The sequence below is a fragment of the Globicephala melas genome, chromosome 5, assembly GCF_963455315.2.
Source record: "Globicephala melas chromosome 5, mGloMel1.2, whole genome shotgun sequence".
NCBI classification, from domain to species: domain Eukaryota; kingdom Metazoa; phylum Chordata; class Mammalia; order Artiodactyla; family Delphinidae; genus Globicephala; species Globicephala melas.
In genome coordinates, this window is record NC_083318.1 from 106639173 (window position 1) to 106659965 (window position 20793).

The window sequence follows — 20793 nt, forward strand, 5'->3', positions numbered from 1 at the left end:
GGCTGGGCAGCGCCATGAAGCTCCAGGAGGGTGACCCTGGTATCTGTAAAGCTATCTTGTTCTTATACTTATGCAATTTTTCTAAAGTCAAAATAGATTAGATTAGTTATAAAAGCTATTTCTAAAACATGCTTGCATTTTATGTACAATATTAGATTCCTTCATTCCTGCAACAAAGTTTTAGAACATCTTCATCTTGAGCCAGGTACTACTGTTGTGGGTGCTGGAGATGTAGCAGGGAGCAAGAGTGATGTAATTCCAGTGGGGGAGACAAATATTTCATAAGCAAATACATAAAAACATATAATGAAGTATAGAGATCAGTGCTCTGAAGAAAAGCAAAGCAAGGACAGAGAATAGCAGAGGTGAGGGTGACACTCTAGTGTAAGGTGATCAGGAAAGGCCTCTGGGGGGATTAGACGGTGTTTGCAGAGACTTGAAAGAAGTGAGGGAGTAAGTTATACAAGCTGGTGGATTCATCAAGGAGATCAATGTATCCCGAGGGGAGTGAGTGAGTCAGAGAGAAGTGGGAGGTGAGGTCAAATGAAAGAGCTGGATTCTATGAGTATGAGAAGCCACTGGAAGATTCTGAGCAGGAGAGTGACATGATTTGGTGTCATTTCAGTAGTATCTCTTTGGCTGCCAAAACAATAAGTGAATGGTGGTGCCATTCACTAAAAACACTGGGAGGACAGCAGATTTTGGAGCGGTGGGAATTAAGAATTCTGTTTGATCATAGTACATTGGAAGTGCCTATTAGTCACTTGAGAGGAGGTGTAATTGGATGATGCATGAATCTGGGGTGCAAGTCCAAGTATTGGGGGAATATATGTTGGTTTAATGCCCTGGGGCTGGGTCAGATCACTCAGGGTATGTATTAGTTTCCTAGGACTTCTATAACAAATAACCATGAACTTCGTGGCTTTAAACAACAGAAATTGTTGTTGCTCATAGTTCTGGAGTTTAGAAGTACAAAATCTAGCAGGGCTTTGGCCCCTCTGGGGGCTCTAAGGGAAAATCCGTTCTTTGTTTTTTCCAGATTCTTCTACCTGTAAAGTGCTCCTTGACTTGTAGGTGCATCACTCCAGTCTCTGCCTACAAGGCCACATTGCTTCCTCCTCTTCTATCTGTGGGATATCTCTGACTCTTTCTTATAAGGACACTTGTCACTGGATTAAGGGTTCATCTGGGTAATCCAAGATAAACCCCTCTCAAAATCCTTAATCACATCTTTGGCAATATAAGGTAATATTCACTCTTTTGTAAAATAAAGTAAAATCCACAGTTTCCAGGGATTAGAAAGCAGACAAGTCTTTTTGGGGACCACCTTTCAGCCTGGTACAGGCAATGACTGTGGATTGAAAAGCGAAGTGGCCCTAAGACTGAGCTCCAGGGCACTGCAGTATTCAGAGGTCAGAAAGAGAACACAGAGGCAGTAAAGAAAACTGAAGGGGGTCAGTGAGATATAGGAGGAGAAGGAGAGTCACAGTGTGGTGTCTGATGAAGAAGTGCTTCAGTGAGAAGGAGATGATTCACTGTGTGGTGAACAGCTGAGTGGTGTAGAAAATAAGGGCCCAGGCTTGATTGTTAGACTTGGTCGCTGGTGAACTTGCCAAAATTGTATTCAGAGAGTGGCATACTTGATTCCATGTGGTCCCCAATCCTGAATCCAGCTTCCACTGAAATATTATAATCCTGTTTTAGCTGTAGGATCCATGGTTGGCCAAGCACTTCAATGTAAGAAGTTATTTTGTGATTCGTTTTTCTCCTTTTTTTCTATTTCAAGTTCTGTGTGTAAGTATGTTGTGTCAATAACCTTGTTTCTTCAAACTGGTTTATGCTCATGGTAGAAATTTTGGAAATTACAGTAAGAACAAATTAAAGTGAATTATTTAATTTTCAATTTTAAGTGCAGCCACTTTTTTTTTTCCCTGGGACTTTTTTTGTTTATCACTCATTTTTTTGATTGGGCTCTGAGGCTTTTGTACAGACATCACTGAATTGTGATATGATTGCCCAGCAACAGGTAAAGGACAGTGTTGCTAACAATATATTACCCTATCTATGACTCTGGGTTGAGTTTTGGGTTTCAGGGTGCCAGTGTGATTGGCTGGAAAGGTGCCCAGTTGTTGAAGAGGATATCTTCCGAAGTAGAGGGAGGCTATGCTGGTGATGGGAAGGCAAATAGATCCAATCTGTTTGTGAAATATGAAAACATGTTTTCAAGAGCCAGTGTTCTCAATTTGTCCCTGCCTCCGTGACACATTCATATGGAAAAATCCTTAACCAGATGTTAAAATGAAGGAAGTGGTAAAAATTCTTTAAATTTCAGGAAGCTAATAATGGAATCAGGGAGATATCAATATTTTATTAATTTCTTGCATCTTTATAATGTCTGCATTAAATTTGTGAAAGATCAAACTAAGGGAGAACAGTTCTGAGAATAAGTTTAAAGTAAAAATTATCAAATTCCTCTCAGTCAAAAGCAGGTAAATTGAGACTGAGAGGAGGAATACAAGGATGGCATTGAGGGTGCTGTAGTGTGGCTCTTTGAGTGGATTCAAGGATAAGATCCTCCCAAGATCTCCTCTAGATCCCCAGTTTAGCACCATAAGATAGTGATAATAGACTCTGACCAGATGCTTCTTTCTTTGATTTAAGCTGCTATCTCCAAAGAAAGGGCCCACTGAGCTTATTTACTTACTAATCAGGATTTTCTCTTGAAGATTTGGCAAAGCCATTTCCATTTTCTATTATTTCAAATTATCTAAGTTTTATGTGTAAGTCAATGGAAATTGGAAAATGTAGACCTCTTAAAAATGCCAAATTATATGTAGACATTCAAAACCAATTATTAGTGGGTGGAAAATGCTGTTCTGGTATATTAGGCCAATAGTTTTAGGGAGTTGAGTAAAAACAAGGAGGAATACGTTTTAACTTCATGATTCTGAAACTTAGGATCTGAACTGCTAACATAAATTGAGATCGGTACTCTTATCCTACTTCTGACTCCATACATTTTGTTTTGCCAAAAGTCCAGATGACAAAAAAGGTCTTGAAAGTGGAAATAAGGAAACTTGTTTTATATAAGCCACATTATTTGTTAATATGTGCTATTACAGGCTGAGAATGAATTTTTAGAATTTAAGCGTCATTGTATTTATCTTCCAATCAAGCCAAAGTTATTGAGAATACCATATGGTTTTAGAAGATATATTTGGTGTCTTTGGGAACGTGAGGCTACTAAATAATTAACAGCTGACAGAATGGAGTAGACCAAATGTACTTGGAATTTAGCTCTTTGTAGTGAGGAAGTTTGTGGATTTCCTGGTTCAGCCCATCTGATAAGAAGAATAACTCACAAACATGTTAGCTGGTTGCACAGGATGAATAATTTTGCCCATGAATATGCGATAGATGAGAGTGAAGATAAATTTTAAAGACTGTGTCATCAGCTGAAAAAAATTAAAGAGGGAAATAATATTGCCAGTTGTTAAGCATTTCATCAGGTGCAGGGGTTCTCAACCTCAGTGCTATTGATATTTGGGGCCAGATAATTCTTTGTTGTGGAGTCTGTTCTCTGCATGGTTTAGCAGCATCTCTGGCTTCAACTCACTAGATGCCAGTAGCATCCTTTCCCCAGTGTGACAAGCAAAACTGTCTCCAAACAGTGCCAAATGTCTTCATGGGGGCAAACTTGCCCCTGATTGAGATAGGCTACACAGATAACCCCCAAAGTCAAATTCTAGTTATATGTTCAAGATATAGTAGAACGAAGGGGCAGACTTCTTGAGAACTTGTGCTTGTTGAACATGTTATTGGGATGGGGTTTCATTTGGGCAGCATAATAATTAAGGTTTAGCTTCCGCATATACATTGTATTGATGAAAAGTAGATATTTTTTCAATCTAGATTTAATTGAGAACAGTTGGTATTGTAGGTGATTGATTGTCTTCTATTTCACCTCCCTCCAAAAAGCCTGACAGAAATATGTAGGACTGCCAAAATGAAATCTGTAGTAGGATAACACTGGGGAGGCTTCTCAGGGTATGACTTTCCACTTACTTAAATTTCACTACATAGAGAGGCCACTGGTGACTTACATAATCTTATATGTGTGTCTTCCTATAGAGATGAAGTGGCACTTGTGGTAGAGACTGTATTCACCAAATGCCTATGAGATCCTTGACTTTTCCCAGTCTCCTTCTGAGTTAGGTTGGGGCCATGTAACTAGCTCTGGCCAGTGAAATGTAAGCTGAACCTAACTTCTGGGCTGAGGAAGCTAAAAACCAGAGTGCCTCTTCCACTCTCTCCTTCTCCCCTATCGTAGTGGCTTTGGGGGCCTGTGAACCAAACAAGAGCTGCTCCTTTCTTTCATTGTCTCTGTACTCATTTTATGGAACGTCTGTTAGCTGGACATTGAACTCTCTGAATTGATCTGCTTAATTATTTTATTTTCAGTGGCCATCACTCTTTATTTTCCTACCGTTTGGAACTCAGTTGGAATTTGGCCATGGGGAATAGAAGGTTCAGCTAAGACTCAAGAGTACAGGCATCACTGTCAGTTGTCTTTTTTCATGTTAATGATATTCTGGTGAGAAAGCCACATGCATATGAGGTAAACAGTTACTTGGAATGATGTTACACCTGATCTAGCAACTTCTTCCCTGAAGGAAGGTCAGGGGATTTCGGGAGTGTTTTTTCAGTAAATAAAGGATGAAATGACGAAATGACAAGTGGTGACACAGGAGGCAGGATAGCATGATCATTAGGAGTGTGTAGTCTGCTGTTCAAATGCCTGGATTTGAATCGTAGTTTTGACCCTTTTTAGCTATGTGATCTTTGGCAAGTTACTTTAGCTCCCTGAGCCTGACTTTTCTCATCTGTAAAATGGAATTCATTATAGGTTATAAGTATGTAATATATGTTTAGCAATTAGAATAGTACCTGTTCTGTAGCATATAGTTCTTTTACTTTTTTTTCTTTCTCCTTCTTCCTCTACCTCCTCTTCTTTCTCCTCCTTCTCCTTCTTCTTCTTCTTTTGGTCGATCTTCCCTTAAGGTGCTTCTTTTATTGTAAGTTCTATTTAGATGTTTGCTGTTACTATTAATTAGGTTGCAAATCAAAAGAATTATACCAAGCCTATGAGCTCAAGTATATGTTGAGTTTTATAAATAGCCTGTTGTATTTCTCACTATATACTCCCATAGTTAGTGTAAATCAGTTAAGTGTTTTCATAATTCCACTTGCTTCGTCTTTCCTACCAGGCATATGACAACCGCTAACATAAATAGTATTTATGGTCAAAGAGAAAGGTGCCCTTTCCTCTGTGCAGTTACAGCTCCATGTAAGTGCACCTTTTGGCAAGCAGAGCACTGACTGGATTTCACCCCCATGCAGCTGCTGGGCAGGGCGCCTCTGTGTAGTGTTCAGTCTGCATGACTGTTGGGGCTCTGATGGGCGCATTACCCCTGGAAGGAAATCTGGCTTGGGAAGTTCAAATCTCATGCTCCAGGGTGAATTCTCTCAGTTGGGTTGGATTACTAGTAATTGTGCCTGATTTCCTTGTCCTTCCCTTGTTGCTCTGAAGAGGTGAGGGCGAGCATTGAGCCCATCACCTGAAGGGCTTGGGTATGAGTGGGAATCCACAGGTATGTTATCAGGTGGTTAGTATATGGATTTAAATCCTTGAGATTGGATGAAATCACTTAGGTGTAGTGAGTGGAATAAGAAGGCAAATGGACCAAGGAACTCACACTTTCAGAGATCATGTGAAAGTATAGGAATAGAAAAGGAGACTGAAAAGGAGACCTCACAAAGGGAGGAGGACAGTGAGGGTGAGTTGTCACAGAAGGTAAGAGAAGAGAAAGAGAAAACCAAAGCCTACACTTTGTGAATAGCTATGCGGGCTACTTGGCTGTGCACATCAGGATAGTGATTCATGATCCATTGAAAGGTGACGCTAGCATTTCTCTTTCCTCACTGATCAACCTCCTGTCTCACAGGTAAAAGCCTCCGATGCAGATGCAGGACTCTATGGCTTTGTTGAATATTCTCTTTATGCTGGATTCCAAAGCTATGAAGCACCTCAATCATTCCAGATAGACCCACATGATGGGCAAATCTGTGTTTCTCAAGATATCGACAGGGAAAGGGATCCAGCCACCTACGATCTCTTGGTGAAAGCTAAGGATGGGGTAAGTCTTTATGTATGAAATTTTAAACATACTCAAAAGTGAACCGCTGTGTGTGTATTAGAGAATACCAAGGATTATCAATCAACAACTGGCCAATCTTGTTTCATAAATCACTACCTCTTTCTTTTGCTGGAGTGTTTGGAAGCAAATACCAGACATTATCTCATTTCATCTGCAAATAATTCAATAATATCTCTAAGAGATAATGACTTTTTTTTAAAACACAACTATAGTAAATTAACAGTAATTCTGTAATAATATCTAATATCCATTCCATTTAAAATTTACTGGATTACCTAAAAATGTCTTGAAGTAGTTGGCATGTTTAAATCAAGATCCAAATAAGTCCATGAATGAATTTGATTGCTGTATTCCTTAAATTTCAATCTGTAACAGTTAGTCCCCCACTCATCCCCCTTACCTTTTCTCCTACAGTATTTATTTTTGGAAAAAAATCAGATCAATTGTCTTATAAGTTTTCCATATTCTAAATGTGGCTGATTACATCCTTAGGATTCACTTAATGTGTTCTTTTATCGTAGTTCCTATAAACTGCCATTTTGAGCCAGAGACTGATTAGTTTTGGCTTTATATAGGTGGTGCTCTGTGCTTCTTATTACATCAGCAGACACATAACATTATTTCATTAAGGGTTGCAGTAGGGTGATTTTTGAATTCTGTCTTTCCTTTTGCATTTATTATCTGAAATACTTCAATTAAGAAGAATGTTCTCAAGGGCTTCCCTGGTGGCGCAGTGGTTGAGAGTCCGCCTGCCGATGCAGGGGACACAGGTTTGTGCCCTGGTCTGGGAAGATCCCACATGCCGCGGAGCGGCTGGGCCCGTGAGCCATGGCCGCTGAGCCTGTGCATCCGGAGCCTGTGCTCTCCAACGGGAGAGGCCACAACAGTGAGAGGCCCGTGTACCGCAAAAAAAAAAAAAAAGAAGAATGTTCTCTCATCAACTATTTGATTACACTGAAGTATAATTTGTACAGGAAAGGCAGTCTAATGCTTGATTCTTTCACTTTATCAGTTTTTATAATAATGAGTTGGTGCGTTTACCATCTCCAAACATTACTGATGATTTTTTCCTAGTTCGGTTATAAATTCTTGTATTTTTTGTATATTTGTTATGTTTTGTACGTTACTGACCTTATCTTTTCTGATGTTCATATTAATTGAACCATCTTGGATCAGTGGGGGCACCTTCAATTTGGCTTTTATGTCTTTTTTGGGTAAACTTTTAAACTAACGTATAAAGTACATGCAGAAAATTGCACGAATCATAAGTGTACAGCTCAATGGATTTTTGAAGAATGAAAACATACATAGAAGCAGATGAAGAAACATTACCAGTACCCTGGAAACCCCTCTCTCAGCCCCTTACTGTGACCATCCTTCCCACCCTTTAAGGATAATCATTATTGACTTCTAATACCAAATATTATTTGCCTATTTTTAAGCTTTCAGTGAATGGATTCATACAGTATGTGTTTTTATTGTTTCTTTTACAGGGCATTATTTGTGAGCATCATTCTTGCTGTTGCGTGTAGCAATAGTTCATTCATTCTCATTGGTTTATATTATTCTTTTATGTGAATTTACAATAATTTTTAATCTGTTTTGTAATTGATGGAATCCATTTTAGGCTATGACAAATAGTATTTCTATTAACTGTGTTATACATGTAATTTATTGAAAAAATATAGGCATTTATATTGGGTCTATATTTAGGAATGGAATTGCTATGTCATAAGAAAATCAAACAACTTTTCAAAATAGTTGTACCAGTTTATACTCCCACAAATTTCAGTTGTTGTACATCCTCCCCAACATTTGGTATTTAATGTTTTTTTACTTATAGCAGTTCTGTACCTGTGAAGTAGCGTATCACATTAGAGTTTTACTTTGCATTTCTTTGATGACTGATGAATTGAGCACTTTTTCATATATTTATTGGCTATTTGTATAACTTGTTTGTGAAGTGTCTAATTCTTTACCCATTTTCTATTGTACTATTGGCTTCTCTTTGTTATTGATTTGTATGAATTCTTTACACTTTTGGAATGGAAGCCCTTTGTTGGATATATTTATGCATCTATCTTGTCCAGTTCTGTGGCTTACCTTTTCACTCCCTTAGTGGAGTCTTTTGAGGAACAGAAATTCTTAATTCTAATTAAACTCAGTTTATCCATTTGTTTCCCTTTACATCTAATACTGTTTCTGTCCTTTTAAGAAGTATTTGTTTACCTTGGAGACATGAAGGTATTCTCTTGTTTTTTTCTTCCAAAAATTTTATTGCTTTACTTTTTACACTTATTATTTCAATCTAGTGGGAGGAACATTTATTTTTTCACAATATGGATATTCAGTTGACTCAGCACCATTTACTGAAATGATCACTCTTCCCTCACTGTGCTGTAGTGTCACCTTTGTCATGAATCACTTGACTGTATATGTGTGTGTCTATTTCTGGACACCCTATTTCTGACCTCTTTGTCTACCTTTGTACTAACTCCATATTCTCTTAATTACTTTAGCTTTATAATAGGTCATGATATCATGTATTTGTTTAGTTTTGTCCTTCATTTTCAAGATTGCCTTGGTTGTTCCTGACCATTTACATTTCCAAGTACATTTTAGAAACAGCTTATTCAACTTTTATTACATTACAGCAAAGGCAGTCTTCTTTATGCACTGTTCTACACATTTTTTTCACTTAGTCTATTTTGGAGACTTTCCTTATTTCTTTTCTTATCTGCCTACTACTTACTTGTGTAGATTGGTACTGCTAACACCTTTCTGGTCTAATCTTTCTCTTTTGAAATTAGTGGGAGAAGTTACCTAAGACACGAATTGATGGGAAAAGATGAATCTAAATATATTTATTACAAGTAATCACGTAGAGACAAACATGAAAATAAAGTCATTTAACTCAATAAAATTACCATGATGTATTTGCTTAGATATAACAACCCCTCTCTATGTGGTTTCAGGAATTTTTGCTTCAATGTAAGAAAAGAAGTAGGAAACAAAAGCAAGAGCAAACAGAGGAGTTTAGGTTAATTCAAGTCTATATGATTATTTAAAACTCAATATATGCATACACAAACATTTATCCAAGGCTTCAGAAATATATTCTTAATAGACTTTGAGACAATTATAAAAGGAGTCCATAACCAGTTTAAATCCAATACTGCAGTAGTTGAACATCTGTTTCTAATTAGTTGGTTTTTTTGGATGATTTTATAAAAGTGTATGTAGAAATTATCTTAATAGAAATAAGATTACTTTATGCCAGAAATTTTTTACTGCCAAAAAGTAGTGCATTAATTAGGAGCATTGGCAGTGGAATGAAAAATCAACCTACATATTTAATTTAAACCTCCTTGCTTATTTCTTTCTGTTTCCATATTGAACCTACTCTACACACTTACTCTATGAAGAATACCTTCTTTCCCTCTCAGCTCTCCAGTCTCTATTGCAAATTCAAGTTCATCTTTAACCACACCATCCCTCCATAAAGCTTTCCAAGATTGAACAAAGGAGATGCTTTTTTTTCTCCAGTTAAAAGGTATTTTATTTTCAGGATAACTGAGAAAGTGTTTACAGACAGTGTAGCAGCTTTTGCTAGTTTTTAGAAATCAAAGAAGAGACAATCTTCAGGTCGATGATTGCTATGGTCTGAATGTTTGTGTACCCCTCAGATTCATATGTTGAAATCCTAAAGCCCAAGGTGGTAATATTAGGAGGTGAGGCCTTTGGAAGGTGGATAGGTCATGAAGGTGGAGCCCTCAGGAATGGAATGAGCGCCCTTAGGAAAGAAGTCCCAGAGATCTCCTTAACCTCTTATGCTGTCTGAGGACACAGCAAGAAGTTGTGGCCTTCACCAGAACCCAGCCATACTGACACCCTAATCACATACTTCTAGCCACCAGAACTGTAAGAAACAAATTTCTGTTGTTTATAAGCCATCCCGCTATGGTATTTTGTTATAGACGATGATGTGCGTGAATATTCTCTACAGTGTTTATATGTTTAGAATATTCTTCTGTAAAACCCCTTGTTTTGTAGATGGAAAACCCTCCAACAAAGTACAACATATTCCAGTTTTGTTAGAATAGAAACATCCTTCCTGTGGGTACTTCATATTCAAGATCTCATCCTCCTGTTGAGGTGATATCTTAGGCCCAGCTCCATTAGACATGGGAACTGGTCTGCACCCTTCCTGGTTTTAATATAGATTTTATTATTATTCAGGTATGAGTAAGGAGACAACTGCCATTGAAAAAACAGTTTGTTATACTCACAGATCCCAAGAGGAGGAGCATGCCACATTCTGGGAGGGAGTGTACATGGTGTGTGCACAACGGGAAGCACTGGGTTTGTCAGGAGGCAGAGGGGGAGAGGGAAACTCTGGGTAGGGGCCTTTATTGTGGTTTCCAAGGGAAGGAATGGGAGAGGCAGAATAAGCAAGCTTAAGACTGGCTAGATAGAATAATTTCAGTGGCCTGGGGCATAAATCCTGTCTCTATTTATCTGGTACCTGGCTGTGGGGTGATTAGGGCAGGTGAATAGTGGCCCAGAGTGTGACAGCCAGTAAAGGAGGTGGTTGGGATTGTTGGTTTACATTGGAAAAGCATTCTCCCCTGACCCCCTGGCAGTCCCTCCAGGACAAGCAAGGCCCCGGATGTCAAAGCATCAGGATACAGAAAAGGAAGATGCAGCCAATGCGCTGCCCTGGTGCAGAGTCTTTCCAGAGAGGATGGCAAAGGGCTGACCTGAACCCTAGTACGCATCAGACTACACAAAAGAAAATCTTTGCAGCCACCTTGTTTCACTCCAATTTCTTGGAAATAACACTCAGTCGTATTCAGGGAATTCACTACTCAGTTTAACTTCTGGTCCAGAGTAGCATCTTAAATCATCAAAGCAAGTTTGGGTCATGGTATGGGCTACTCTCAGCACTTTCTTCTCCTTTGTGTCAGGCCCTGGCATCCCAAGAAAATTTCACTCAGTACTGCTCAGTCCTGGGTAGAATCCACATACTGTTGGTCAGGCGCCACCAATGTGCACCTACCTCCTCTTCACCCTCCTCCCCACTTTCCTCTTTGGTCATCATCTTCCTCATCTTTCTCTCTTCCTTCTGAGTCTTTTAACTCATCTCCATCATTCTCCAAGTTTACCTCCTGCAGATGCTCTTTGTTTTTGGATCCATCTCACCAAAGTCTTCCATTCTTCCATCTTGTACAAATCAAGGCAGTACAAGTCACTGGGGATGAACTGGAGTCACCTGCTTCAAACAAGCCCCATAAACGTAGAGCAGCCTGTGCTTTTGGACCAATACGATTTTGGAATGAGGACTTGGCTCCATCAGAGGCCACTGGCTTTGTCTGAACCCTCTTCCTCCTTCCTGTTGCCTGTGGTGGAGGGCTCTTGTTCAATGGTGATCATGGTCCCATCTTCAACATCCGCCACTTTAATCCCCTCCAGGGGCTCCTGGATGCCGGCTTTCCCACATCCCCACTTGTTATCACCTTTGGGTTTCACTTTTTTAGTCTCACTTACGTTTTCTCTTCTCTGACCCAGGTGTCATAGAAGTACAGTTAATCAAAATCATTGCCCTTCAGGCTCTCTTCCCATTCCTCGTCACAGACACCCCCAAGGAGCAGTGTCTGATGATTCAGAACCACACCTGCCTAAACGCCAGCTCTTGGAGTGAGCTCTATTCCCCAAGGGGTACTCTGAGTCCACGCCCATTTTCCTTTTCTTCCTTCCTCAGACTTTAGTTGGAGTTTATTTGAATGCAGGGTGTGTTTGTCCGCCTTTGTTGAACTTTTCCAGTAGCCTCCACAGATGAATATGGTTCTCTGGGGAGTGACGGATCTTTGGCAGCCCAGCCTGGGTGTGGCCCCATCCCTCATCGTGACAGCTTACTCCATGTGAATGTGCCCAGATTAAAGGCATACATGTCATTGTCCTGGATGTAATCCCTTGTACTGTTGTGGAAACCACCAAGAAGAATTAGCTGTGTTTTCCAGGCTACCATCTGATACCTGCTTTGACCTAAAGGACCTCCTGATGATTTGATTTGCTCCCAGGTCTTGGGTGCCAAATTCAGGACCCAAAGGTTTGTGTAGTGATAGGATCAATTCATCTTTCTCAGAATGAGCAGAGAATGACACATTCAACATTGGTGAGTGGGGGATCACAGTGTTTCTATTGTCTGAGTCTTTTTTAGCATCTAGCATTTAGAAATGGGCTATCAGAGCCTCAGGGTCTCCTCCTTCCCCAGCACTTGGACAACTTCTTCTCCATACTGGTGGCTGTCTTCTCCTTCTTGCCCATCATGAGGGTTCCCGGTGGCGGCGGCTCCAGAAGGGAGCTGCACACTCAGCCAGCCTGGAAGCAGGTCCTCTTGGGGGCAGACCTGGCGATGCATTTTTAAAGATAAATTTTAGAAGAGTCTTTCCCCGCCCCCAAACCATAGGGTTTTAACAGCTTCCTAATCTTCACCTTGTTCGGACCTGAAACTGCCTCCAGTGTCCCTAGTGTTTGCGTCAGAATGTATGAGAGCAAGCAACTTGTGTGCGTGTGTGTGTGTTATCCAGTGTGCAGGGTTTATTCTGTTATCAGCGTAACCTTTGTAAATTTCTTCTGTGATGAACTGTGCATTTCTACAGGGTGAAGTCTTCATCTGTCATCATTACTCTATGCAATATCTACTCACAGCACATGTTCCTAATCAAAAAGGTTGGTAAAGATGAAGATATCAAGGTTGATAACGACTTGGTAGGCTGTCCCCTAGAAGCAATCCAGCTCCAATTTGAAAAAATTAATGAACTCAGGCAAGATATTTTAGGTCCAAGATGTTGGATTCTAGGCCATAATGAATTTAATTAAAACGATGAACTGCACCTTGACAAAGGCCTTTAACTGTACAAAATCACCTTGACAATCTATGGTTTTTCCTCTGATCCTTTCTGTTTCTAATACATGTCCTGAAAGCTCTTTGGAAGAAAATTGCTGAGAACCCATTTGCTGCTGGTTGCTAAGAGATATTTATCTATCAATAGAAGAATTCTTATTAAAATACCTAGATGTTCTGGGCTTCTTCTCTATTTATCCTTGTGATGACTGTCAATATTTTTTAAACTCAATCATTTCTATTCTACCTGTATTACTTCTGAAATAGACTATTTTTGCTACTGCAATTGCTGCTATTTACCTCATACATAGAAGTCATGAGGATGCTATAAAATTACATGATGAAAATAAATAATTGGATTACACTGCAAGTCAAGTGATTTTTCACAATAATTGAATTATTCCATGCTTATATCTAACTCCTATTTCCTTTTACTATTCATTTTCTGCAAATGAATGTTTCTTTTTTGGTGTGTGTGTTTATTAACATTCTATCTCTATTTTTTGTGACATCCTGAACTCTGTAGCTGAAATATGTGTTTGAGATAAAGCTATTTCAACTCTTATCTCACCACTCCAGGCTTAGGGGAGGGTTGTTTCAGACTAGTAACGTAGAAAGTAGATTGACACCATTATATATATTCATGATAAATGTTGACTATTGAAGTTATACTGCAGAGTTTGTGTATAATGCAAATAAATCTCTGGAAGCAAACTTGCTAAGTAAAAGGGCAGACTAATTTTTTCCTTTCCCCCCAGCTTTATTGAGGTGTAATTAAAATTGTATAAATAGGTGTACAGCATGTTGTTTTGATTATATGTACACATAGTGAAATGATTATCACAATTAAGATAATTAACACATCCATCATCAAACATAGTGAGTGGTGAGAACACTTAAGATCTACTCTCAGCAAAATTCAAGTATACAGTAGAGTATTATTAACTATAATCATCATGCTGTACATTAGGTCTCCGGAACTTATTTACTCTACATAACTGAAACTTAGGGCATGCTCATTTTAATAGATTATGTTATCTCATTTTCCAAAAAGAATTCAAGAGCTTATTCTTATCTTATATTTCATTGATCACAACCCTGCTACCCCAGTTTCAGGAATAAACCATTGCCCAGTTGCCCACATTTTCTAGCTAAATTGTCTTAACCATATCTCGAAATGCTTGTCTGCCATTCTTTAATACACTACCAGGATTAATTCCCAGATGTCTTAAATGCCACTTTGCCTCATTCTTAACTCTAGAAGTTTAAGCCTCCCAGCCATCCATCATCTGTATTCTCATCCCCATCCTGCTCTGTTCATCCTTTAATTTGGACCAATCTCCTACCCACCCTCCCATACTCTTCTACCACGCCCTCTGGAACTCCTGGTCCATCATTTAGCAAATTCTCTTGCACACTCAGCCTGGTGTCTGACTGCTTCTTCATCTTCTTGCCCTGATCAAAACAGGCTTCCCCTGAGGATACCGATTCCTCTTTGCTCTCTCGCGCAGCAGTCCATATGCCACTAATCACAAGCTGGGAGCGAGGTGCTGAGGTGGGTGCCCTCCTGTTGCCCACTGCAGCATCCAAATCATTTTTACTCCTTTCTCCAGGACCAACTCCTTTTGAAGTTCATATTGTCAGACCACACCATGGACAATCTTTGTTGCTGCTGTCATATTCTAAACCTTGTTGTCACCAAGGACCTTTACATCTTACTCAGTCTTCCTCTCCATTACTGTTCCCTCCTGGAAACTTCACTGTCTGTTTTTCGGACCACCCAACACCCTGAGCCTCTCAATTCCTTGTCTTTCTGGTTTCCAACCTCTGAAATCTTGATGTCCAGCATGCTGTATTCTGATAAGCATTCTCATCTTTCTCTCCACTTACATAGCACCTCTACTCCCATAGAGTGATCTCCTGTTAAGACCACTAGTTTATTGACCCATATTTAAAGTCATTCACCTGCAAACTCCCTTTAGTTCCATTGCTCCACAGACCTTTCCAGATAAAACCCCAGCCCTATCTAAACCTGACTCTGCCTTTTCTGTACTTGCCTAAGCAGCTGAATGTGCCTGGAGAAAAATAATATACCTGCTTGAGAGAGAAGTCCTTATCTTCCTGCCAGCTATTGGCTCACATCCTTTGCCCTCTTTCCTGTTAGTAGAGTAGAGATGTCCCTGTTTGCGTTGAAAGCAAATCCCTCTGCTGTTCAGGCTCCCCCCATTCCAGCCTTCTTAAGGATCTCACTTCTGTAATGATTTTGTCAAATTCAATTGAATGTCTCCCATAAGCCTACAGGGCATAATACTAGTGTCCTGGGGAGGGGGAAAGGTAAGCTGGAACGAAGTGAGACAGTGGCATGGACGTATATATACACTACCAAATGTAAAATAGATAGCTAGTGGGAAGCAGCCACATAGCACAGGGAGATCAGCTTGGTGCTTTATGTCCCTCTAGAGGAGTGGGATAGGGAGGGTGGGAGGGAGAGGCAAGAGGGAGGAGATATGGGGATATATGTATATGTATGGCTGATTCACTTTGTTATACAGCAGAAACTAACACACAATTGTAAAGCAATTATACTCCAATAAAGATGTTAAAAAAAATAATAGTAGTGTCCATCTTTTGAAAAAAAACCTCCTTTTGATTGCAGGTAGCTTTTGAGAAAACCGTTTTCTTCCTCTTCTATCTTTCACTGCAAATCTACTTAAAATAGTTGTCTCTGTTTCCTCATTTTTCAGTCTTTCTTTGATCCATTCTTCCCATCCCACCTCTCTAGTAAAACTGCTTTTAGTAACATGATTTACATTGTGACACATCCTGGGGTTCTTTCTTTATTTTCATTTTATTCGGCTTCTCAAGCAACTTGAAATTGTTCTTTGGACACTGCTTCTCTTGGCTTTGGTGACACCACGGTTCACTGATTTTTTTTCCTTAACAAACTGGACCCTCAGTTCCCTTCACCTTTGCTTGTTGAATTATGAACTATAGACTTGAATGCATTGGCAAAAGTAAGCACAGCCCAGAAAAAGCTAAGAAACATGAAGGATAGATATTAATATTCTATTCAGGAGTCCCAGAGGCAAAAACAGAGAGCATGGGAAGCAGACAATGGCCAAAATAGACAAAACAACAGGTATTTTTCCATATCCAGTGTTGGTCCTAGACAACCTCCTGCCTTCAATATTGTATGCTTTCAAGTCTGGTGATTTCCCCCAATACTCCTAACTTTCACAGCACTTCTTGAGAGGATTGGGATTCAGGTAGATTGGTTAAGAGTCTCTTACCATAATTTTAAAACCTAAATGATTAAAATTATATCAAAGTGAACCACAACTTATTGGTGGAAAGAGAAAGGATAAGACAAAGTTAAGAAATATTCATATAAAGAACTTATGAGGTGTATTAGTTACCTATTGCTGTGTAACAAATTATTCCCACATTTAGCAGCTTAAAATAATATGCATTTAATATCTCATGCAGTTCTAAGGGCCAGGAACCTGGAAGCAGCTTACTGGGTGGTTCTGGTCAGGGTCTCTCAGAGGTTGCATGATCAGGACAGTCTTGAGGAGCTGGACAGAAGTTTAGTTTCAGAGGATTGGGAAGTGAACACTTGATGGAATGGAGAAAGCTTAGATTAGCTTTCACCACACTGTGCTCTGTGGGATACTTGCCTCCTGAGATGTTCCTTCCACTGAGGGTTCTGTGATAAATAAGACTGGAAAACAGCTCAGAAATCACCCCACCTGATAGAAATGTGCCTCGGGAAGGTTCTGTGACAAGTCCTGAGGCCGAGAACCCATTTGACTTGGTTAATCCACCGTTTCCTTTTTGACTAAGGAACCTCTTTATTTGTTTATTTTTATGATGCACCTTTTTTGCTACCTCAGGTATCTTTTTCTAAAACTTAGATTTGATCATGTCCCTTCATTCATGACAGCAATAGTGTCCCAAGTGGGGGTTTAGGAGGAAAACATTACAACTTAGAATTTCATCCTTTTAAAACTTTTGTGGTATTTTTAATATATGTAATATTTAGCATAGTAAATGAATATATAATTTATTAGTAAATATATAGGTATTCAGGGTGTACACGCCACACTTTTTACTGAGAGAGTCTACAGGTGTGCAGAACAAAGTCTATCCTCCTTAGCATTTAGATGAGGCTCCATGAATCTGACCATCAAGGCTTTTCTTTAGACTTTTCCCACCCTCTACTTCGCCCTCCAAGCCATGCTAGTGTGCTTACCTCTCCTACAACATGACAGAGACTTTTAAAAAAAATCTTTATATTTTCTAGGATGTTATTTTTACCTGAAATATCTGTTTTTTAAATCCTATTTTTTTTTAATTTTTAAGAATTTATTTGAGCAAAAATTGATTCAAATGAGGCCGCATTCAACCAGAAGTAGTTAGGAGTGCCCCATGGACAGGAGCAGGGGAAGGATTTTTATAAATAAGTTGCAGAAGCAAAGCAAGGAAATGATTGGATTGGCTGTAGCTGAAGCACTCAGATTCTAGTCCTGTTCATTGTCTTTGAGGTTTTGTTATCTACCTGTAAATGGGACTGGATCCTGAATTCTTCTAGTTTCCAAATATCTGGCTATGACTCTCCAAACCACATTTCCAATTTTCTCCTACTCTTCTGATTTGGAATCACTATAACAAAGACTGCCCTAGAAACTCACCGGGAGGGACTGTACCAGGTCCTCCTCAGTCCCCAGACGGCAGCCATGCCTCAGGGCCCACATCTTCCGATTAAAAAGGGCTCCTCCAGACTCAGACATGCACACCGCTGGAGCTCTAAAAGCTATTTGTTTGTGAGGACCCATCTCAAGGATCTCTTCAGCCCTGAGGCTTCCCCCCTCCATTCAATGCTCACAGCACATCTGCATCTGAGTAATAAAGATCCACAATCTTTTATGTGTAGTTCTGAAAGCTCTCAAGATGGAGAGGTTTTTTTTTTTTTTTTTTTTTTTTTTTTGCGGAACGCGGGCCTCTCACTGTTGTGGCCTCTCCTGTTGCAGAGCACAGGCTCTGGACGCGCAGGCTCAGCGGCCATGGCTCACGGGCCCAGCCACTCCGCGGCATGTGGGATCTTCCCAGACCGGGGCACGAACCCGTGTCCCCTGCATCGGCAAGCGGACTCTCAACCACTGCGCCACCAGGGAAGCCCCAATATGGAGAGTTTTGAAAACTCACTTGGTGAGAAAGCTGACTTGAACAGACATGAGACTATTCATGTTTTTTTTTTTTAATCCCTCTAAATGTGTCTATTCATCCATTTTGCTGCAGAATATTAAGTGATTAAGGGCTGCCACTCCAGACCTCATTAGGTATAGACACTATATTTCTTTTATAAAACTTAAAAATATCAGGATTCCAAGACAAATCTATCTGGTCCCAAGTATTTAGGATAAGGAGGCTGTAAAATCTTATAATTGATGGTGATTAGCCATAATAAATCCTTTCATACATATTATATCACTGCTTCCAACAACAGGCCTGCAAGGTGAACAGGCGGCCCGCTTTACAAAAGAGGCAGCTCAACCTCGGACTCCCTGACGTTCTCAAGACTGTGGTCCCAGAGGCCGGCAGGACCAGGTGTCAGATCCAGATCGCCTGGCTCCAGATTGTCCCTCTGTGCCACAAACCCCATTGTATAGTGTTTGTCTCATAAACGTTAAGTCCTTTGTAAGCAGGACTTAATCTGAGATGGAGTCCGTGGTTGGCATTGCCCATAGCATAGTCTTTAAACAAGTCCTTCGTGAAAGGTAGAATTTATACCATAGCAATAATTTAGAGGTCTAATTTAAAAGAAGTCACAGGGGCTTTGGGGACAGATTAATCTCTGTTCCAGTTGCAGATCTGCTATTTATAGTCTCACTTACTTTGGACAAGTCACATAGGCTCTCTGTGCTTTGGTTTTCTAGTTGTAAAAGTGGGGGAAACCATAAAAATCTTTAGAAAGGGAGATTATAACAATCGAAGGTGAAAATACACGTGAAGCACACTTAACATTCATTCACAAATGGTTATTACAAGAGGAAAGTGCCCTCACTGATACATTTAACAGATAAAAATTGGATTCATAAAAAGGAAGACTGAATCTATGTATAATACTGTTCCTGCAAAAAGATTCACTAATCTGTGACAACAAGCTCTTCACTTTGTCCATTTAATATTTTGCTTGTTTTTGGTGACATGGACTGATTGAGGGTCTTCATGGATAGCCCAGGAATGAACATCTTTGTTCTTAAAGGTCTTAAGGTAGAGTGATCTTCATTTCTTCACGTGTTCCCCACTCTCTCATTTCTTCTCTTACCTGCTTTCTCAGCACCCCCGCCCCCGCACCCCAAACCTAAATGACTTCTTGAACTTGTGGAGAAATTTAAAAGAAAGAGGAAAGTAAGGATAAAAGGAAAGCAAACCTGAGAAGGAATCCAGTTTGGAGAATCAGCAGGCACAGCCTTTCCCGTCTGCTAGGAGTCAGCTTGCAGCCCCCTCGCTCCGCTCCACTCCACCTGAGGACCCACAGGTTACTTAGCTTTACTAAAGACACAGTGCCAGTCTGCATTTTAAGGATACAGACTGGATGGAACTGCCACTGTTTTTATTTTTACTGTGTTAATTTAGAACTGACATAGGCCTGGCACTTTATTCAGCTTAGAACATGGAAAATCACACTATTTTTTAGTCTTTCTCAATTCTGTTTTAGTCCCCAGTGTCTCGGGTACATGGGCCCTCAGCGCATGAGAGGCATTTCTGGATTCATGGTTAACTTCATCCCAAACAATATGAAATGATGCTCTCTCTCTTGCCCTTCATCACCCTCAGCTCGTGCTCCCTCCAGAGCCCACAGCAGCGTGCTCTCTTTGTCCTGTGCCAAATCTTCTTCTTCACTGCCTTTGGGTTTCCTCTTTGCTCAGTGCATCCTGCCACAGTTGGGGAGGGGGAATGTGGGGAGACAGAGAGAGAGAGGGAGGGAGGATAAGTAAGTGAGAAAACTCAGGCTGTTGTGACTTACCAAGGATTTTTGTCCAAGATGATAGTATCAAAGTGTACCAGATAGTAATAGAAAATGGTGCTTTAAGTAGGAACATATGCTTTACTTTAGAAAAGTAAAACTTGCAGAGGATTATCTTCTTCTATTGTGCTCTCTCTCCTGCTCCTTATTTTTAGATGGAGGAAACACACACAAAAAGCCAGTATGGGATCCACTTCTCACTGTTTTATACACTATATTTCTTATCTAATACATGGAAAATTAAGAACCCCAAAACAAATCTGGCCCCAAGTCTGTAGGAAAAGTACCTTCACTGCTACCTTCTGCTCTGGCCTTGATGATTTTCTGGCTTCCTAGCTGTGGTCCCGGAGGCCAGCAGGACCAGATGTCAGATCCAGATCTCCTGGCTTCTCCAGGAGGAGGAGGGTTCAAGGAGTGTTTAAGGAGGGAAGAAGGTCTCCCTCCTTCCAACCTTACTGCCCTTCAGGGCAATCAACCTACTCCTCTGCTCAAAGCCCTCAAATGGGTCAGAGCCACGGTCCTCTCAGAGACCCACAGAGCCCTCTGTGAACTGTCCCTGCCCGTTTGATATCACCCTACTCGTTTCCTTGCTGTTCCCTGAACAGGCCTGGGATGTACTGCACTCCTGTCTCAGGGCC

General features: G+C 40.2%; 1 protein-coding gene across 1 annotated transcript in view; it reads left to right on the forward strand.

The window, feature by feature from the left end:
- The first annotated feature begins 6159 nt into the window (after positions 1-6159).
- Positions 6160-20793, forward strand: part of DCHS2 (dachsous cadherin-related 2) — a 148055-nt gene continuing 133421 nt past the window's right edge. Inside the window, 1 exon segment of the mRNA XM_070045535.1 lies at positions 6160-6197. The gene's annotated coding sequence lies outside the window, so the exon portion shown is untranslated.